Source organism: Lolium rigidum, chromosome 3 (genome assembly GCF_022539505.1).
Source record: "Lolium rigidum isolate FL_2022 chromosome 3, APGP_CSIRO_Lrig_0.1, whole genome shotgun sequence".
Taxonomy (NCBI): Eukaryota; Viridiplantae; Streptophyta; class Magnoliopsida; order Poales; family Poaceae; genus Lolium; species Lolium rigidum.
This window is the reverse complement of record NC_061510.1, coordinates 264529734-264536496: the sequence shown is the minus strand read 5'-3', so window position 1 is coordinate 264536496 and position 6763 is coordinate 264529734. Positions and strand designations below refer to the sequence as shown.

Sequence of the window (6763 nt, the reverse complement as noted above, 5' to 3'; positions counted from 1 at the left end):
AGATCATGCCACTCGGGCCCTAGTGACAAGCATTAAACACAACAAGATTGCCGCAACAGTAACTTCATAAACTTTATAGTAACAATCCATCGGATCCCAACAAACACAACACCGATTACATCAGATGAATCTCAATCATGTAAGGCAGCTCATGAGATCATTGTATTGAATTACAAGGGGGAGAGAGTACCAACTAGCTACAGCTAGAACCCGTAGTCCATGGGGGAACTACTCACGGAGCATGATGGAGGCGGTGGCGTCGATGGAGATGGCTTCCGGGGGCACTTCCCCGTCCCGGCGGCGTGCCGGAACAGAGATTCTGTCCCCGAATTGGAGTTTCGCGATGGCGGCGGCGCCCCTGGAGTCTTTCTGGAGTTTCGTCAATTGGTATCGAGGTTTTAGGTCGCGAGGGGTCTTATAGGCGAAGAGGCGGCGCAAGGTGGCGCCTGGGGGTCCCACCCCATAGGGCGGCGCGCCCCCCCTCCAGGCCACGCCGGCCTATGGTCTGAGGGCCCCAGGCCTCCCCTCCGACTCTCCTTCGGTGTCCTGGTCCGTCTCGGTGAATTATGATGTTTGGTCTTCGTTTCGTCGAATTCCGGAAATATTGCCCGAACAGCCTTTTCGGAACCAAAAACAACGAGAAAACAGGAACTGGCACTTCGGCATCTTGTTAATAGGTTAGTTCCGGAAAACGCATGAAAACATTATAAAGTGTGAGTAAAACATGTAGGTATTGCCATAAAACAAGCATGGAACATCAGAAATTATAGATACGTTGGAGACGTATCAAGCAACCCTAGGAAGAAGTACTGGGTTGTATGAAGTTCTTCTCTTCTAACTCCTCTAACTGCTTCTTCAGTTCAACAAACTCTTCCGGAGGCATACGATATGGTCTCTGGGAAAACAGGGGTAATTCCGAGAACCAACTCAATGACAAAGTCCACACTCCGATCAGGTGGCATGCCAGGTAACTCTTCAGGGAAGACATCTGGAAAGTCACGGACCACCCAAACATCAGAGATTTCTGGTTTTGGTAGGGCTTCAATGACATACAACTCAACTTCAGGGGTAAACATTGCCGATGGAGATATTGCGGATGGAGCCCAGTACATAACACTTTTGCCGGAAAGATTGGTCAGTACAATAGACCTAGTCGCGCAATCAGTGACAGCCTTATGCTTTACTAGCCAATCCATGCCCAAGATGACATCAATGTCAGTTGACTTGAGGGCAATGAGAGAGGTGGGGAACAAAAGATGCCCTATACTGATTATAACCTCAGGGGTAATCCAAATGGTTTGCCAATGAGAAGCATGAGTTGTGATTTCTAGAGGGGAGGGCATTGTCTCGAAGGGTATATCACGATTTCTTGCAAACTCTTGATATATGAATTTATGCGATGCTCCGGAATCAAACAGAACTGTAGCTAGGATTGAGTTTATATAGAGTGTACCCATTAGGACGCTTGGATCCTCTTCAACCTCATCAGCAGAGACATGGGTCAGACGAGCACGACCGGAGGAGGGATCAATGGAATGGATCTTGTGTTAAAGGTCAACATCATGTACTAATTTCACATTAAGTGAACCCAGCAAAATCTGGGACCTTCGGTTCAAGTCCAAGGGGAAAACACAAATAAAGGGATAACTACTATCTAAGTGACACGGAGGACACTGTGAGGTAGTAAACACAAGGTAACTTTCAAGAAGCCATACCTAGACTCAGAAGTATTATTCAAGAACATTAAGAAAGAAAGGAGGCATCCAAGGTAAAAGGAAACCTTGAATCCTAGAACAGAATTATGTGGAACCCACAAAGTAAAAACATCATGAGAGACAGATTCCTTGGAAAGGATTCGATCAACGGAATGATAACATTGACTGAATGGAAGGAACAAGATTCAGATCAACTGATGAAAATTTAGGAACACAACCCAAACCCGTGGATCCTAGATGTTTGGAAATAACAGGGTAGAGGTAAAATATTTTTCAATCAAAACAAGGTAAGATGACTCAGCATTAGAGTGACACCAGGTAAGGAGTAAAAAGTGTCCTATTCAGATTTTTTTAAAATATTTTTAGGTTTCAAATAGTTTTCACAACTACTAGGCTCAACATCGACCAGTAGAAAGGGTTTCCTATAGGTAGTCCTGCTCTGATACCAAAACCTGTCGTGACCCCGGAGGTCAGGGATAGACAAACCCAGATATCAAATCTGGCATAAGCCTAACCTAGATCTCTAGGGCCTACAGGGTGAGAATCGGTAACACAACAGTGAACGACTGAAAGCAATATATTACAACTCTTAGCAGAGTTAAGATCCAAATTTATTACACGCAGAGGTCACTAACCACAATTCAACAAGCAACAGAAAGAAAATTATGTTACCTAGATAACAAGACTGCAAAGGGCCTAAGAGGCCATAACATAAGGCGACGTCCCAGCCCATAAGTCTCGGGCTGCCACCTGGGGAACTCCGAACTACTCGTCGATGTCGAGGTAGAACCCACCATCAGTTGGAAGAACTTCGTCTGAAACAAAGCATGCAAGACTAAGTATAGGGACTCAACAAGACTTAGTTCAACCTTTTAGCAAAGCGGGTATGCGAGGCTTTATGTGGAGCTTATTTTGCGGAAAGCCAGTTTTCCTTTGTAAACAAGAGGAAGCAGAAGCTCGTCTATTCAGACCATTTTCAAAAGGGATAAGAGAGCGATATCAACTCTAGCTCTAATATCATCATGTTGAATCCACCGAATCTTCACCATCACCTGAACCTGTTACCTAGGATCACCCCCTCGACACCCTGAGAAGGGATCCTTATTCACACATAGATATCAATTTTTACGATCAGGTTCAAGTTGTCTATGATCATCACGTCCTTTCCCAAGTCGTCCTTAACCGTGGACACGGCTTTTCGAAAAGATTTACCCTGCAGGGGTGTACAACTTTACCCACACGTGACGACCGACTCTTAGTGTCACTAGTATAACACACTTCCTTGGTGTGCTGGCAGAGGGTGGTCGACCAAAACCTTTCCCTTACTTCGCCTATTCCATGAGTCAAACTAACCGGGGAACTCCGTCATCGTAGGTAGCCATTCTCCGAGGCGGTCACGGTCATTATGCGCTGGGGATCCAGTTCAATGCCTCCAGCATCCTTCACCCTAGCGCCCTGTATGATGCACTTTGAAAACCTTTCCACCTTTTCCCCATGCATATGACAAATGGAACTCGCAAACTAATTGACTCATGGGTAAGCTAGGTAAGTTCAGGCCAAGGGGTTTCCATGGGCCCCGTGTGGTTGTACGCTCAGTCTTGGTTCCAAAGGCGAGAACTCAGGTCCTAGTATCAGCGAGAATGAGTCAAATCACCACATCCCCATGTGGCGGCCCATCCAAGCCTTTAGCATGTTTATTAACATCATCATTGATCTTACCACGTCATCCTGTCAAACTAGGTTCATTCAGAGCTCTGATTCATCAACCGGATGGATCAAACTTCAGCAACTAAGCATGGCTAGGCATATCATATATAAGGCTCTAGCGATGCGATCAAGTTCAACCTATTTTTGCTGGGAGCGGTGGATCGAGAACTTTAGGCTACAAGGATAGATTATGCACACATATGATAGCTACAACTGCCGATAAAACATATTTGAAGCGGATGAAATATGTAAGAACCAGAAGAAAAGCATTTCGAAACCATATATGAACCAGGTTAGGGCTTGCCTTGTCCCTCGTTGTTCGGGTACTGCTCTTCGGTGGCGCTGACCTCAGGTTCGCGTTCGGTCCCTATCGAGAAGAACCAAATACCGGAAAGGAAGATCACAATCAAGACAAGGTAAAATTCAATGCACAAATGATATGATGACATGTCATATTAGAGGGGCTCGGGTAAACCCTTGGTGCATCGACAAAATTTAGAGGGGTTCGGCATCGAACCCGACACATGAGAGGGGTCGATTTAGAGTTTCTACTAAGGGTCCACATTTAATTGGGTCAAACATGTATGAAACATGGATAAACAATTAGGAAATGTTTTTATGATCATTTTGATACATAATTTTATATTTTTCTGATTTAAAATGAATTACTTATGAATTTCCAAATTTTAATTCATTTTAAATCAAGTTCTGAAAATTCTATAAAAATAATAAAGGTTTAACAATTTGGACCCACATGTCATAATTTTGTTCTTTCCCAATTATTTATGAAATTAATAAAATCATGAAAAGGGACCCCACATGTCATAATTTTCTATTTAAAGAAATACAGAAATGATTTACTCAAAATACAGGGAAAAATAAAGAAAAAAAGAGAAATGAGGTCACGCTAACGTCATGCTGACGTCAGCGCTGCCACTGCCCGCAGTAGAGCTCGGGTGGAGCTCAATCTCAGCGCTCCCGTGGGCCTAATGTTAAAAAGTTGAGAGAATTTGAGTGAAAAAGAAATAGAGAAGGGTTTGCATAATTGAAATCAAATCAACTTTGATGCGAATTTTACTCAAATTCATACTATATGCATGCAATGCTCATGAACACTCATTTATTTAGATAAACAAGGTTGGGATGTTAAAGGCAGGTGGCAGCTGCACTCCATTTCTGCCTCGTGCTCTCAGGTACTCCCTATGTCCGCCACCGTCCTCAGCCCCACCTCTTCTCCTCCCTACGAGCATAGCAGGGTCGTTCCCTAAGGTTTTTTTTGTTTGTGTCTCTCCAGTCTCCACTCTCCTCAATGGGTCAGGAGGGGAAAAGGTGGAGGTCGTTGGGAGATGGTTGGCCGCCAGATCCCCTCTCCTATATGACGTTGGAGATAAAATCCCCGTGAATTTAGGTTAGGTAATTTCTTCAAGTTTGCACCATGCATGTTTTAAACTTCATACTTGTATATACAGAGTTAGCTAAACCTTTAATAAGTAGCACATTTCTGTATGTGAATTTGTGTTGGCATACTGTTGATCTCTTTTAATATTGCAGCACCTGCTAAATTTAGTCACATTGGAAGATGATGTTGTTATTGTTGCTTGTCTCATGGAACAACACAGGTTATTTACTTTTAATATTGCAGGGCCTGCCAAATTTAGTCACAGTTAAAGATGTTAATGCTGATGCTGTTTTTGTTGCTTGCCTCATGGAAGAACACATGGTATTTATCTTTATCATGCATTTCCTAAAATGTTTTCTGTTAATTTTTGAATTTTGTTAAGGAATCCAGTTAATGTTGTCCATTGAAAGATAATATTTTATTCCAAAGACATTTCAAGTATATCTGATTGCAGGTTCTTCTATCAGGAAATTATTAGAGATTTACCGTACCCAAGCAGATTGTTGATCTCTCCGCGGCAGGCTCTCCACAAACTTAAGGTTCATTATCTATGTAGGTATTGCCTTTACAGAACATCCAATCATCCTTATGAGTGACTTACCATGCTTGAAGGATTTCCTATTGCGTGACATCAATGAGTATGAAGAGTGGTATGCCCATGCTCATAGGGCACCGGAAGTTCAGGTTTTTGGACTACTATCCCCTACATACTTGTTTAATAACTTCCATTTGTTGTATTGTTTTTTTGTTACTCAGTTCTTATGTTCAAATTTCAGAATTTGATAACCGACTTATAGTCCTATTGAAATGCTCCTTTAATCTTTTTTGTGTAATACCCATAGGGTTTGAGACACGTTTTTTTTGAACTTTTAACAGTAGGAAAGGCTCCTACTGCTTTTGTATTAAATCACCCTCTTGAGGGTGTGGTCATGGAAATTTACATGGGGAGATTTTTACAGGGCGAATTGACAGTGAAAGAACAAATGCTCAATTGTTTCCTCAGGAGGAGAAGCACACAGTAAGCAATCATATCTAGAATTCAGAGTGTAATGTCTTCGTCTCAACATATTTCTAGTATTGAGTCTATCTGTGAGTATCAGCCAGCAGAAAAACTTCATTTTAGGTATACATTTTGTCTTCCATAACCAGGAAAATGTGATATGAGGCTGTAAATCTCTGAAGCAGTGTTGGTAAAAGCTCTTTGAAGAGTAAGCATCAGAGCTCCAGGCATAAGACCATTTATCAATACTACCAGTTTCCATTTCAATATGTGTCACAACATTTTGTAGGGTCCTAACTTCTTCCATTGCTTGAGGGGACAGTGGCAAATAGAAATTATCAGCCAAGCTGTTAGCAGTTAAAAAGTCCTGTACTGAAACATCTTCATTCTTAACAAAAGAGAATGCTCTGGGATATAAATCTGAATGAATTCCATCCTCCCAATTGTCTTTCCAGAATAGGGTAGTGGAACCATCTCCAATTATGACCTTTGTGATTCCTCTATAAATGGGAGTCAATTTGAAAATCTCTCTCCACCAGAAAGAACCACAGGGACTCATGGCATGGGGCACTTTACCAATATAATAAGAATTCCAAATGAGGTAGACCCAGGGTGTGTCTGTTTTGTTATAAAATTTGTGCAGATACTTCAGAAGTAAACCCTGGTTTTGTAATTTCAGATTTAAAATACCCAGACCACCCTTCTTTTTGGGCCTACAGACCATATCCCATGCAGCCAAAGAATTACATTTCTCTCCATCATCAGTCTTCTTATTCCATAAACAATGCCTTCTAATCTTCTCAACATGTTCTAGGATTTTTGGATTCAGTTGGATGGAACACATAGTAAAAGTGGCAATAGAAGAAAGTAGTGAATTAACCACTGTGACCCTGCCACTATATGACATCATGAGGAAAGTAGCAGAGACCCTTCTTTCAATAC

At 42.1% G+C, this 6763-nt stretch overlaps 1 long non-coding RNA gene across 1 annotated transcript; it reads left to right on the top strand.

Moving 5' to 3' along the window:
* The first annotated feature begins 4725 nt into the window (after window positions 1-4725).
* Window positions 4726-5339, top strand: LOC124700363. The gene is made up of 3 exons (XR_007001719.1): window positions 4726-4835; window positions 5065-5142; window positions 5276-5339. It is a non-coding gene; the product is annotated as an uncharacterized LOC124700363 (long non-coding RNA).
* Window positions 5340-6763: the final 1424 nt, after the last annotated feature.